This window comes from Mytilus edulis, chromosome 4 (assembly GCF_963676685.1).
Source record: "Mytilus edulis chromosome 4, xbMytEdul2.2, whole genome shotgun sequence".
In the NCBI taxonomy this organism is placed as follows: Eukaryota; Metazoa; Mollusca; class Bivalvia; order Mytilida; family Mytilidae; genus Mytilus; species Mytilus edulis.
In genome coordinates this window covers 97,915,764-97,932,345 of record NC_092347.1, presented here as the reverse complement: position 1 = coordinate 97,932,345, position 16,582 = coordinate 97,915,764, and the positions used below count along the sequence as shown (strand labels likewise).

Here is a 16,582-nt window from a genome sequence, read left to right as displayed (position 1 = left end):
GTTGAACGCTGTGTCCAAGAACGCAAATCGCGAAATGTCACATTAGAAAACCGTTTTTTTATTTTTTTATTTATGATCATTTATACAATGACTTTGTGTCAGGAAATTTGGACTATGAATTCAATGATATCGAAAGCACAAGAATCGTTGAAGACATTGGTACAAAAAACATGTCAGGATTATAGAAATTATAAGGAATTGACACCAGCACGAACTTGTTAGATTGATGACCGTATATTGAGCTAAAACAAGGATCGACAAACATTAATATTATAGCAATTCCTTAAATTTTAATACCCATGGCTGTTGTTTTTTGTTGACAAACAGCAAACACCCTCTGTCCCAATACCCTCAATATAGTCATTAAACAACAACTTCTTTTTGGTTCAGTTCATGTTTTACATCATAATTGTATTTGCATCTTGCTTAAGCACCAACCCGATTACTTTCAACATTGTTGGAGTTTTCATTTAATTCTGTACTCATAATACTTGTATTGCATATATTTGTACAAGTTTACTTAATTTTATGGGAACTTCAAACCATCGCTTAGAAAGCAAAATAAATTTGGTGTAGGAATAGTCCAACTGAAGAGAGCATTAATTTTCTCCATGTTTTTGATGTTTACTATAGATAGGTTTCTAAAGTGGCAATTACATGTAAAACAGTCAATTGTGGTTGCCTATCAGAGATATTTATTTTTAAAGAGTTTGAAAATTTATGAACGATTCCTTATACATGTATATACAATATACATGATATATTAGCTTATTTTACACTTGTTTATACCCCTGCGGTATAAAGAACTCGTCACTAGAGGGTTTCTTATGAAATAAAATTTAAAAAATAAAATCCTCCCACCCGCCCCATTTTTTTCAAAAATTTGGATGAAAATCTACTAATTAATTTTAGTTGGCCTAATACAATAATTCTGTGTGGATAAAACTATGATTGCCCAAAAAAAAACCCAACTAAATATATTGCCTTGAGACTCAGTAGTCTCGTTATACAGAGTTTACTTTTTAAATATTTAAGGAATGTGTAAATAAGTAACAGGTTTCTGTAATATCTACATCCAACATGTTCCCATAATCAATACTTCTTTCTTAGTATAGTTGTAGCACATAGTTTTTTTTATGAATAATGTTCTATATATTGCTTTATAAATGTATTACAATAGCCATATATAGAAAATTGTGTCTATGATTCATAAATTTCAAGGAGTTTTAAAAAGACTGCCATCTTCTTATATATATAATTTAGGTTTTGCTACCTTTCTATATGTATAATTCAAAGAATTCAAATATCAAATAATATTCAACTTGTGACCGAACAGCACTGATAATTAAGTCATGCACTATGTGCATACATGAATTAATTTGTGGTTGGGCCATCTCTATTTGAATTCTTCGATTAATTATTCCATTTATACAAGTATATAGAGAATTTTGATTTTCCCCTAAAAAAAGTCATTTTTAATTCCAATTACAACTTGATAGAAATGTCACACCACAAACACATACATAATTTCTGATCATGAAATGTTGGATGCATCAACCATTTCTTATTCACAAGATGAATCTTCATTTAACATGTCAGATCTATATTTACATTGTTACCACATCTTATAATATTAGTTATGTCTCATTGTATGCCCAGACAATGAAAACAACAACCTAAGAGTTCCCCTGAACTTTAATAAGGTGAAGTGTCAATCACTCTCAAGTAAAACCACATGTATGCATATGTGCTTCACAGAGCTATCACTTCCTCAACATACAGTAACACATTGTCAAAACAAGCAGGTTTTTCTATAAAAGATGTATGATTATACTAGCTTTTTTACACTGGTAAATATTTAATATCAACTGTGGATTTTAGATTCAATCAAGTTATATCATCAGTAACACTGCTAGATATACATGCATGTAAATTGTAATTATACAGACCAAAAAATGTTGGTACTTTAAAAGATGCATGTATGGCTAAAGCTTCCCCTAAACTAGGTTTTTTTTTACACTATGGTAAATATTTTATATTTCTTGGATTTTAGGTTCAATCAAGGAATGTTTGCATGCATACAAAATGAAAACCCTATCATACTGATGTGTGATGAAATGAAACAGTACAATACATCAACTAAAATTTAAATGAATTGAAACTTATACCAGCCATCCCAAATGACTTGTAATGAACATTGTCTAAATGCATATATAACTACTATTTCTTAGAGTCCCTCTCTTATGCTCAATAATACAGTAATTATATAAAGTATTATATTTCCCTAAAGAAATTGGTCCAGAAAGCACTGGTCGATAATCTATTATAGAAACAATGTTTTTTTTCCTCTTCTGAATCAGACAAGATTGAAAGAACAATATTCACTATCAGAAATTAACCTTCATTATCTCCATAGAATTAACCTCTTACAAATATCAGCAATGTGTGAAGATTTGAACTTTTGATACTCTCTACCACCTACCACTTGCTGAAACTTTCTGTTTATTCAAATATATAATTTTGCTTATACTAAACACATTTGTATATATATTTAATAAATACACTGTTTATATGAATCTGTCGGACAGTACTGTTAAATTGTTATGGGGTATTTGTGCATCAACTTTTCAATTGTCCATAAGCAAAATGTGCCATATCACATAGCTATGGAAATATTCAACTTTAGGTCTTATAATAGTTTAAAACTTTGTAGTTCTTCTTCAAACTAAAAGTCTGTGTTGTAACGATGTCTTTACTTAATATCTTGTAAGTAAAAATAAGAAGATGTGGTATGATTACCAATAAAACACCTCTCCACAAAATGATGTAGAAGTTTTAAAACAACTATAGGTCACATTACAACTCTCAACCAGATGCTCCGCAGGGCGTAGCTTTATACGACCGCAGAGGTTGAACCCTGAACGGTTAGGGCAAGTATGGACACAACATTCAAGCTGGATTCAGCTTTAAATTTGGATTGTGATTAAATAGTTGACACAGCATAGGTTTCTGACACAGAATGAATGTGTTCTAATGAACTTAAAATTTTTGTTTCTCTTAGAGCAATTCACTATGCTGTTGAATATTAATCCTCTCAAAAAAATGTTTGAAGAAATTTTCTTTTTTATTTATGAAATTTCAAATGAGAAAAATTGAACCCAATTTTTTTAATCACATCCCCCTTTCCCTTATTCCAAAACTAATCTCAATTAAAATTTCTAATGGAGTTTGCAACAATAACTACTCATTTAAATACATCATAAAATATTAAGATGTAAAAAAACTGCTTGTTATCACTGAATGGTAAAGATTATTTTAATTTATCAGTTGGTAGTAAAAAGTGAATATACATTGTATATTGTATATAACAAAGATTTAAGTTGATTCTGGACAAAGAAAGATAACTCCAATTAAAAAAAATCTTGCTATTGCACAATATTTTGCAATTACATATTTCTTGCTTACTATTCTGGACAAAGAAAGATAACTCTAATTAAAAAAAAATTTGATATTTCACAATATTGTGCAATTAGATATTTCTTGCCATTGCGCAATACTGTGCAATTGAAAAGACTTGCTATTACACAATACTTAATATAATAATTTTAGATCCTGATTTGGACCAACTTGAAAACTGGGCCCATAATAAAAAATCTAAGTACATTTTTGGATTCAGCATATCAAAGAACTTCAAGATTTCAATTTTTGTTAAAATCAGACTAAGTTTAATTTTGGACCCTTTGGACTTTAGTGTAGACCAATTTGAAAACAGGACCAAAAATGAAGAATCTACATACACAGTTAGATTTGGAATATCAAAGAACCCCATTTATTCAATTTTTGATGAAATCAAACAAAGTTTAATTTTGGACCCCGATTTGGACCAACTTGAAAACTGGGCCAATAATCAAGAATCTAAGTACATTTTTAGATTCAGCATATCAAAGAACCTAACTGATTCATTTTTTGTCAAAATCAAACTAAGTTTAATTTAGGACCCTTTGGACCTTAATGTAGACCAATTTGAAAACGGGACCAAAAGTTAAGAATCTACATACACAGTCATGACAGTTAGATTCAGCATATCAAAGAACCCCAATTATTCAATTTTGATGAAATCAAACAAAAGTTTAATTTTGGACCCTTTGGGCCCCTTATTATGTTGGGACCAAAACTCCCAAAATCAAACCCAACCTTTCTTTTATGGTCATAAACCTTGTGTTTAAATTTCATAGATTTCTATTTACTTATACTAACGTTATGGTGCGAAAACCAAGAAAAATGCTTATTTGGGTCCCTTTTTGGCCCCTAATTCCTAAACTGTTGGGACCTCAACTCCCAAAATCAATACCAACCTTCCTTTTGTAGTCATTAACATTGTGTTTAAATTTCATTGATTTCTATTTACTTAAACTAATGTTATTGTGCGAAAACCAAGAATAATGCTTATTTGGGCCCTTTTTGGCCCCTAATTCCTAAAATGTTGGGACCAAAACTCCCAAAATCAATACCAACCTTCCTTTTGTGGTCATAAACCTTGTGTTAAAATTTCATAGATTTCCATTCACTTTTACTAAAGTTAGAGTGCGAAAACTAAAAGTATTCGGACGCCGGACGACGACGACGACGCCGCCGACGCCAACGTGATAGCAATATACGACGAAAATTTTTTCAAAATTTGCGGTCGTATAAAAAGGAACATATAGGTGTTTGACTTTCCAAATGTATGGTTTCTTATAACATAACCCAAATAATTCAGTCTTTATAATCTCTTTGCTATGGACAGCTACATTAACTCAAGTAGCACAGATCAATGACAGGAAGAGATGCTACTTAAATTGTTACCATGGAAAAGTTAAATACTTTACAACAAATCAGTCGAATTAAACCATGGTCAAAAGACCAAAAGGGCCCAAAATCTGTTAGCATCTATCATAGATGTTTAACAGGCTTAAATCAAGTGGTGAGGCTAGCACATGGATAAGTTTTATTAACAGCAAATACATGTAATTCTCATTTTTTTTCATTAAAAGATTTGCCATAAAACTGACATTTAGATTAGATCCTATTAATGTTATTTCTACAAGTCAAAACCTGGATGCCCTGATAAAGAATTATTGACTTCTGATTTACCCTTATATGTGACATTTTTCTACAAGTCAATAAATATTCTCTAATGATATTATTATCCCTCAGATATTGTTAGCTTGATTCGATTATTGACTTTTTGGGAACCACATCAATAGACACAAAGACAAATAACGGCTGTGATTTTTTTCCATTGTATCTTCTTGCATTCTTTTTCATATACAAGAAAACTTTGAATTATAACTTTCATCCGACTTCCACCATCATGATAGTCAGTGTTACTGTTTACAGTTAAATCTATATATAATGGTCAAGCTCTTGACAGCTCAGAAACTGATCTCATAAGAGAGATGACCTTTGAATTAAGGCTGAAAACATGTATACAGAAGGACATAAAGCCAGACTGACAAGTCTTAAATATTTAGTTGGATGGCATTTATGAGTCACAGGCACTCGTCTCAGAAAAAAAAATTTCCTATATACCTTTATATAACACCTTATATAAAGGTATATTGGGAAAAAAACTTGTGAGACGAGTGCCTGTGTTATGAGTGTCATATTGAGTGTCAGACCGTCTTATATAATAGTGACAGGTCAAAGTATATGTGAGGTCTACCAAATAACTTTATGTTGTGTAATCAGCAACTTTCTGTCCTCTTACATAGTGTCATCAAGTGATTTGATTTACAAATAATCTTAATTTATCGGGTGACTCAAAATGGAATTTCCTTATTTTTTTATCCTTGAACATATCACAACAGGTATTTACATATACCTCTGTCCTGCAATCTACGGATGATTCAACATACATGTATTTAAGGATCGGTGCAAAACTTGTCAGAAAATTTGCCAAACAATTACACTCACTTTTTGAACAAGATTTCTTGCCAAATCTTTTAAAGTTTTAACATGTTTGTGTAAAACTGAAAGCTACCTTGATAAACAAATAGTTATCTATTAAACTATCTATTATATTTGTTAAGAATGCAATTATATGAAATTCAAACACTGCTAAGATTTTGTCTCTTGTAAATCACTTTTATATTCTTACTAAGGTACAAATGTAAGCCACTTCCTTCAACTTTGTGACAGTGAAGATTAATGTTATAATCTCTCATGTTCCATCAATCTTCAATGTAGGTACATGTATTGACAATTAGTTAAACATTCTCTTACATGTTTTCCTCCTGTTCAACAGTTTGTTCCTGGAAATTTAATACAGAGAGTAATTTTGAAAGATAAAAGCAATTTGCAAGCCAGCAGTGCAAAACATCATCTTCTTATATGCAGCAGTTAATATATTGTTATTCAGAGGATCCAAAACCCTTGGGATGTATTCTAAGATATATATGGCACTCACGATGATAGTCCGTCGGAAGGGGACGATAAATGGCTGACCCGTGTTAAGAGAGAGCCATATCTCTTGCACGTTAAAGACACCCTTGTAGATTTCGAAAAAAGAGTTAGGCTAATGCTGCTACAAGGCAGCAATCGCACCCGCAAAGAGGAAAGAGATTAATATAAGTTGCAAAACTTGTTTCCCAATCCACTATAAATAAATATGTTTAAACTAAAAACTATGGCACTCAATCTCTTTAGACAAGTTTATACCTGTCATTATGTAGAATGTCTGACACTACCCAATGTCCAGTAAAATGTGGTTTACTTGGTAAATGGCTCATTATTGCAGGAATAAATGACTAGAATTAATGATATAAGACTACAGACAAACCAATGTAAACCCACATGCATCAGTTGTAGTAAAACATATAGTCTGGTTCAGTGGAAGATGGTTGTTTACCAGACAAAATGAAACTGAAGTACTCCTTTACAAGATGTATACAAAACATGGCCATTTGTAATTCCTGAACCATATCACAATAAAGAGGCAGAAAATAACTAAAAAACAATAAAAATTTCAAAAGTAGAAGAAAAATCAACAACATCAAAAGTTACCATGTCAGAAAAAAAAGACAAAAAATGACAAAAAGACAAACAAAGCGCTACAATTCATACACTATCATTACCTACCGGTATTTCTGAAAAAAAAGTCTTTTATAATACGAACCGGAGTATAAGATGACCCTGTCAACTTTCAGAAGAAAAAAACACATTGACTAATACATTGGAAATTACAGTACATAAAACAACTGAAGACTGATCAACACAAACCCCAACAAATCTATGGAACCCCAGGTAATGTCAGGAGCCTTGGTATGATAGTTTGACAAAATCATATTTCGAAACTAAATCTTAGTTAAAACACTGAAGACTGTTACATGTGTCAGTTTTAGAATATTGAGGTTTTGCCAGTGACACAAGCCAGAACCTCTGTAATATTCATCTGATGGTGACTAAGCTCCATGTTAACTCCAGACAATTAAAATCAGAAGCCAAACCGTAGTCTTGTTAGCAATCCCTCTTCCTGTACCAACTTAACAAAGCTGAAGTAAAGCCAAAATTTTCTACAACATTAAACTAAATGCACATGTCATGGATCTATTCCAATAAAACCAAAACAACAGCATACTTACGATTTTCACTTTTTAATTACATAATTTATTTTTATTCTGGTGCACTTACGTGTACCTAATTTTTGCCAATATTTCATATACCATATGCCATGTTGTTTTATGTTTCCTTCTTACAAATTTTTACTATCACTTTTAATAAAGATCAAAAGCTTCAGACTCTTAATATTACTCAATGAAAACAGATAGATGGTTGTATTGAGTTTGTAATTGAGACAATATGCAACAAGGCATTGAATCATTCAGGTTTATAGTTGTGTGATGCTGACCCAGATAGTATGGAACAACTTTGGTACACACTTCATCTTCTGAATATGATGCACTTGAGGCAAAAACAAAACAAAAATCTCTTCTATTAAGTTTACCATCATCTGTTTAAGGGCATTCATTCAGGTTCTTTCTTTTCATCTATTTAGTAGTTTCCCCATCTTTACAGATCTTTAGGGGAATTTAGGGATGCTGAATGGTATATTTTTACAAATTATTATAAAATTATTATAAAATTTCTGGTTTTCATTTTATTTTGGTGTGGATGTATACCCATATCTCATTCCTGTTTTAAAAAGTAACTGTTTCTTACATGAACATTTACTATCTAACCTTAGATCAAATTTATGCTTTTTTTCTAACTTGAGTGACTTTGATGGAAACTGACATTGTACAACCATCAATCAATAGCTACCATCAGATAAAATGTTTTAAACTTTCTCTTTCACCATGTAATTATCTACAGAAGTGTTGTCTAAAGTGACTTTCAACAAGAAAGTTTTAATTAACTCAGACAAGCCCCAGACTATTTAAAAGATTTTCATAAGCAAGAAGAACCAAGTAGACAAAACATATATCTATTTATACATCCAAAATTAGGTTCAAATTTTGACTGACAGACATTAAAAGGGGGGGGGGGGGGTGATCTAGTTTAACCAACAAACATTTTCATGTGCTTATGCTCGGACAAAAACCTCATAAGAAGGGTTGATTGTCACATACATGTATCAATGACAATTTGAAATATCAAAGAAAGTTATAAAGGTACACAACAAATTTTCCATTTGTACAGAGGCACAACTCTAGAACTTTACAGTTAAGTATAAAGTGAAAACAAACCAACATTCAATTGATCTATATTTTGTGGTAATGGGCATTGTGTATAAGTTTCATAACATTTGGTTGAGGCTAACTTCAGTTAGATACAATTGGTTAGATAACAGAATTAAAAAATTCAGCTATTTTTCTTAAAAAGGGGCATAACTCTAAAACTGACCAGGGTAACCTTAATGTCCCTTTGCTTTGGCAGGGGGCATAATAGAAACAAGTAAACATGAATAAAAACAGAGATTTCAAACTTCCACATGCTCTACATATTTCCAGGTCAAAGACAGAATATCAAGCAGAGTAGTGTATAGACTGGGAACAGGAAGATAACCTTGGTTTCCAAACTGCCACACTGCATATTTCCTGTTTATGATCAATTTAATGGCATTCAATTTGAGTTTCTATTGTTTTTTGTACATTATAAAATATACATGTACATTGTAAAATACAGCATTTCACTCTAAAACACATAATCCCTTGAAATCAGCACTGCAGATCTCCAGCTCTGTGAAAATGACATAAGAATAACAACAGTATTAAGACAATTGTGTTCTTAAAACTGAAACAAAAAGAAAATTCTGCTAGCACTTAAAATACCATTAAAATTTAGTCATAAATTTCCAGGAAAAATTGAAAGTCCTGAAACAAGATCATGTTTTGTCTATAAATCTAATAGGAAATGTCTTTAAGCCTTAAAACATACATTGAGTATGCTACAATAGATTGATCATTCCAACAGGAAGGTTGCCAATAATGAGGGAAAGATTGACAGAGGCTACACAGGTGTATCAATCAGCTATAGGCACAGGTGTTGTCTAATATCTTATTTATACATTCAATACTGTCTGAAACAACAATGAGAGAAATTCTAGCTCTGACTCCACTCAGAGTCTCAGACTAGTGCAGGAAAGAGTGCAGGCTAGTGCAGGACAGAGGCTTCACAGGTGTATCAATCAGCTATAGGCACAGGTGTTGTCTAATATCTTATTTATACATTCAATACTGTCTGAAACAACAATGAGAGAACTTCTAGCTCTGACTCCACTCAGAGTCTCAGACTACGTATTGCAGGACAGAGGCTTCACAGGTGTATCAATCAGCTATAGGCACAGGTGTTGTCTAATATCTTATTTATACATTCAATACTGTCTGAAACAACAATGAGAGAACTTCTAGCTCTGACTCCACTCAGAGTCTCAGACTACGTATTGCAGGACAGAGGCTTCACAGGTGTATCAATCAGCTATAGGCACAGATGTTGTCTAATGTCTTATTTATATATATACAATGTACCTACAATATTGTCAGAACCAATATTGAGACAATTCTAGCTCACAGTCCACTCAGCCCAGTGCAGGACACAAGAAGCATGTTTAATGCAGTGCCTTGCTATATGTATGTCTCTTCTAAATCTCTTTTTGAAAAACCACAGCTTTAAGATTTATCAAAACATATATCTAAGAAATAAAGGATGACAATGTTTATGTGCACTAGCAGAACTGAATATTCAGTGGTTTAATAATTAAGAATTTCTATAAACAGGAAGTGGCTGCCAAGCACCAGTCAAATCAAAGTTCAGAACAAAAGAAATCAACATTTGATAATGAAAGTTAAAATATGAAATTAAAATTTTCAATTTCTAGTCCACATGATGGATTAATTACAGAAACAAGACAAGGTACTCACAATATGAGTGGGTGTACGATAAGACATCTTAACAATGTATATAATCTGGATTCTGTTTCATCAAACGATTTTCTCCTGAATGCAAAAGACCAATTAAATGATACTCATTTGTCATTAAAGAGAAAACTTACAGATTTAATGAAATTCTGACATTAATTTTAAAAAGAGAGGATATCAGGTGAATGCGCATGAGATCCAGCTAATGAAATATTAGGAATAACTTGATATATCAATGGCTGACAATAACACTTTATGGAAATTATAGTCTAACTTCAGTGGGATTGTAAGACAATAAACAATAAAGTTTTTACCACTGCAGGTATTATGCTTTGTTCATGATGGTTAATCATGCTAACATACACAACAGAGGCAGGTGACGATTAGAATGAATCATGGGGGGGGGGGGGAAATTGGGCTTCTTAGAAAAATGGAACAGTTTTACTTTTATTTGTTAAGAGAAAAGTTTCTGTTTGTTAACTTGATTTGTATCTGATGAGAATTGAATTACTGTTGCCTGAATTTACTGCCAGAATCTATATGTGGTACATGTATATGCTGTAAATGTTTAATGTTCATATGAAATCCGTGGTGGATCCAGAAATTTTCATAAGTGGGGGCCTACTGACTGCCTGAGAAGGGGCCCGCTCCAGTCCTGCTTCAGTGATTCCCTATTTTTTCCCAGAAAAGGGGGGGGGGGCTTGGCCCCCTGAAAAACCTTCTAAATCTGCCTCTGGAAATCAAGGCATCAACCTTAGAAGAAATAAATAAAAAAGGAGTGAATTATGTCCAACCACTGGCAACCAGACACATTTTAGACAGTAAAACTAGGCGATTTTAATTGAATTTTCATCATAAAATATAAGGAATTAGTAGCAACTTGATGTCTTTTGACATATTTCTTCAGATTGTTGTCGCATTTTTATCCATCCAATATATTTTCTTCCTTCTAAAAATTTGAAGGAAAATGCTGATATTTTACCAAGTAACCAGAGGAGGAGTCATTTGAAATAATTAATTACTAGACAAAAAATCTTAATCACTTCTGGTCAGAGAATTCCTTTCCAAAATTTAGTTCCTCAAATTGTACCTGATGAAGCTATTCCAGAGACATTATAACCACTGTCTTGCACACGAAATCAATATCTAATGTTGTATTGGAACAACTACAACAGATTTTCTAATATTCACCAATTTTATGTGACCTACAGACATGTATGTAAATTGGGTTATGCTAAGTGCTTTTATTCAATTAGATAAATGAATCCAACAATTATTATAAATAATGATTATTAACAATTACCCCCTGAAATTTACTACTTTATTCTGAATATAAATTGGATTTTTCTATCCCTACTGTATTGAACAGCTCACAAAAATCAGATGTTTTAATTACAAGCTTGATAGAATATAAAGCTACATGTACATGTAAAAATGTATGACTTATACATTTTGTCAAAATTATTAATAAATAACACAAAATCCCTTATCTCCTAAAAAAATGGATAAGGCATGTTCAGGAAATTATCGTATGGAAACAAAATATCTACATTTGAAAAAATTTAGTGTTTTCATGAAAATAAAACGAACACTGTTTGGCAGCCACCCACCCACCTTACATCCCCAAACCAATTACTGATTTTGGCTTCCAAAAATCCCTTAATTTGAAAAGTATGATATATATTTATGTGAGCATAATAACCACAACTTTATTTTTTTTATAAAAATCTTCTAAGTTCATAACAGTTTTTGGTGATAACAGATGTACAGCTTTTTGTGTACAGTAATTGAACAGAATTAAGTTAAAAAAAAATTACCAGTTATCAGCATTTTTGACATAAAAGACAAATGTATGTTACAAGAAAAACAAAGTAGCTTTATACCCAAAAAAAATTTCAATTTAGAAAAAACAAAACGTCTGTAGTACATGATGACCTGCAGTTAACACTAGTTATGTACAAATTTCAATTATAACAACAAACAAAGCCAAGAGCAAAATATATGTATTGTAAGTATATCAATGACTTGTTCAATGGGTTGGTTAAAACAGAGGACATCAAATTACATTTTTTTTTTATCTTATATCTGGCAATATTTATCTAGACTAGATCAATAGACAAAGAGCATGGTTGGTCCATATGCTGCTGATCACACAAGATATTCTTAAAACCAATATGCCATTGATAATGAAATTGAATTCTTAATAAGCTGACCATATGAACTTTTCTCTCTATGACAGACTTATCATAACATCCAGATGCCTCAATCATTTATATGAAATGAGGTGTATCTTATGAATTATCAATATTAACTTAACATATGGTCATTTACTAATTATATCTCAATTACAAATCCACAAGGGGTTGAACAGATTGAAATTACAGACACAATAGAAAGGGTCTTTAGGCAATAGGTGTCTACAGTGACCATGTAATTTCTAAATTACCACACATTATGAAATAATCAATATTATCTGCCTATTAAACCAATGCATTAGTTACATTAAGTGTAACAAGGTTGCCACTAAATAATATAGAAAGGGTAACTAAATAAAATTATAAAGAGGGTTTTTGTTGTAACTTTTTTTTTTAAAGATTTTGGTTTTACAAGACTGTTTAAGATATCATGGTTCACCAACCTTCAATGTCATACTTATGTGAAGTTTAAAGGAACCTGATTCAACTGATAGATAGATTTCAGAATTAAAATAAACGTACAAAAAAACTAGTACTGATTACATACTATAGTGGGAAAAATAACTTTAAGTTTGTAAAATACATTTGCAGAATTGATACACATAAAAAATGTTTCTCTATTTGCAACATGACGATGATGTTTGTACATACATTTGTATGTAGAATCCTAGATGTGGGTCTTACATCTAAGGTAGAATGATGTTTGTACACAGATTTGTATGTAGAATCATAGATGTGGGTCTTACATCTATGGTAGAATGATGTTTGTACATACATTTGTATGTAGAATCATAGATGTGGGTCTTACATCTATGGTAGAAATGACAGTTACAAGATAAACAGCCAGAGGAAAGTGATAGTGTGAAAAAACATATGGTGTTCATTACACATAATCATTACACATCCGTATAAACTTTCTTCAAGGAATTCTATTACCTCACACATTAAATAATTTACAGACCCCTCAAGCTAACATTTTTCAATGTTATGTCAAAGTGTAGTCACTGAGCCTCATTTAATGTAAACAACTATTGAAAAAAACATGTGATCATCCTAACTGAGAATTCCATAAATTTCTTTAATACCTTTACATTTACAATATTTACAAACAGTCCCATGAGGGACCATGTCAAAACTGACCAAACAAAATATAATTTAGTAATGTAATGCATTATTTACATTCCTAGTCTGTAATAAATTATATGAACTCTAGAGACCCTTTATCATATAGGTCTTGACTAGATGTATGAATGAATGAACCATACTTTTAAAATACCTGGTTGTTTCAAGATCTAAGGTGAGCAGGTATTTAAACAGGCTTATGTACAAGGTTAATCTTGATCAACTAAGGTTTTCTAAGGTCATCTGATAAACTAGACACACAAGTTGTTTTTTTTGTAAAATGAACCTTCACCGCTTTTATCCAGTTCCATACTCAAACATGACCTATTATATGAAATTCTGATTAGACCCATGCAAAAATCATGTGAAAAATAGCTTCATTGTTATAAGAAAAATTGATGTGTATAAAATCAGCTGATTTTAAGTAACTTTATCTTCCAGGGTTTCCCCGATAGAAAATGGTCCTACATGGACCTTATTACTAATGCCCTTCTAAACAATATGACTGTGTTCCCCTATGAACATGCAATAACAAATTTGATAAAAATATCAGATTTTTTTTTTATTAAACTACATGTAATGAAATCATTGTACCCTACTATACTACATGTATGTTTTATTTTGTTGAAGTCATCCACTTGATTACATTGTATGATGCCTAAGTTATTATGTAGAACATTATATATCTTCAATCAAAAGTATATATATGTCTGTTTTTCCTGCCCAACTGTCTTTATTTTTGGGTGAGAAACCTTACTTTGTTGGTTGGTTAAATTTAGGTGCACACAGAAATCAAACTATCTAGAACTATAAACCCAGTCTAAATTCATATGCCTATCCTTTGGGTTATTTTAAAAGAATTTAAACAGGAAGTTTCACTAAATAACACATGATGATTCCTGATGAACATGAATGTAAACAAATAAGTTAAACTATAACATGTTTTTTATTTAGTGCATTCCCTTTTGGAGACTTGTGTCATCCTACATTGACATCTGACATGTCATATAAACTCTATTGGATATGTGTCTCATTGACACATCATACCACATCAGTATTTTATTTACTATGTACAGTGGCAGCTCTAGAAGTGGGGTTGGGGGTTTTGGGGGTTTATTTTGACAATCAATGCATTTGAATGTGGACATATAGTTGGAACCCTCCTTTAACAAGGGTTGGGACCCCCCCCCCCCCCCCCTTTTTTTCCTGCTGAATCTGCCCCTGATGTACTTGTATTAACTATGTACTCTTTTATTAACTATGTACTCTTTTAATAACTATGTACTCTTTTATTTACTATGTACTCTTTTAATTACTTTGTACTCTTTTATTTACTATATATACCAGCATTTATTAAATTTCACATATATGATATGAATAAACTGATAAAAAAAACTTCTATTTTGAATTGTTTATCAATTTATAATTAAACTTTTATATATAATCAAACTTTTAAAACAAGATTTGAAAATGTGTATATAAATTTACTGTTTTTTTTTAAACCCAATCTAATTATTAAGTTCTTACCTTACTGTCTCATATATTTTTTTAATTTGAACAATATTTCAGCATGAGTAAACATGAACCATAAATTCATGGAAACATGCACTTTGCACATCTGTCAAATCAATGCTTTAAAATGTTATGTCATAAAGTACACACCAACCAAGTAACTTGAATGATTTCCCTTTCTGAGTGACTCATTCCGCATGTTTACATAATGTGTATTACTTTACAAAAATTTTGTGATTTAACATGTTGAATGCAATCTGGTTTTTTTAAACATTTAAGTCTGACACACAATAACAATGTATCAACTGTATGTTTTACTGTATTATACACATACAATAAGCTGAGTATCACAAGAAAAATATAGGAGTGATTGCACTTGCAGATAATATACCTTTGAACTAGCTACCTGGGTTTCTAGATTTTAGGGGATTACCAATAGTAGTCCCTAGAAATACAATCAGGTTCCTATTTAAACTAGGCATGGGTCTAGATTTTTTTTTATCCTAGCCAATCTCCATGATTGCCTTATTCCAAGATGAGGCTGAAGAGTTCTATCTGATATTTTGGCAAATAGAATTACCAAAACTATCCCCAAGACTAAAATCAACTCAAATAAATTTTGGCAGCCCCTAAAAGTTGTCTTTAATGTGTTAAAGTTTTATTTCCCAAATATAATAAAATACTTGCTACTGGACATTAAGAAAACAACATGAACAAAGTATTATTTAAAGAGAGTGTTACAATTATTCTTAATTTTTTATCTTTGATGTTGTTCAGTAAGAAAAACTAAAAGTCAAATTTGACCTTATCATCTAGAAAATGAAGTTGTCTAAACAAATATGGTCCAACATCTTGAAAAAAGTGGTGTTACATCTTTTTTATAACTTTTCAAGTGCATTAAAATTTTAGGCAGTCAATAAGCTGTAAAGCAGATTTATTAATATTAAAAAGTATCTCAGCAAGGTCTGTGTGTATATAGTTTTAAGTAGTTTATTTAATGTACTCTATAGGAAGTCACACAAGATATGAATTTTGATGGATTACCTGGTGTGAGCTTCATTCATAAAATAAGTTGTCATTGTGTACAATGTCATTGACCTAGTTGATCTTTTCGATTACTATGTAAACACAAAGTTTAATCAGTTATCTTTTTGCAATTACTATAGCATGCAACATGATTTATATATTCAGACAGACGCAATGAATTAACATAATGTATTCCCAAAGCACCATCTGGTGACTCACGGAAAATGTCCGATAAACTGATTGATCAAAAATGACTTCATCGCCCGGCTACAATGACAGAAATGATAAAATAATAAAATAAAAGATAAGCGCTACTTTTTAAAGATTTCA

General features: G+C 31.4%; 1 protein-coding gene across 4 annotated transcripts in view; it reads right to left on the bottom strand.

Moving 5' to 3' along the window:
• Nucleotides 1–16,582, bottom strand: part of LOC139521198 (microtubule-associated protein futsch-like) — a 36,336-nt gene that overhangs the window by 19,410 nt on the left and 344 nt on the right. The window lies entirely within an intron of this gene.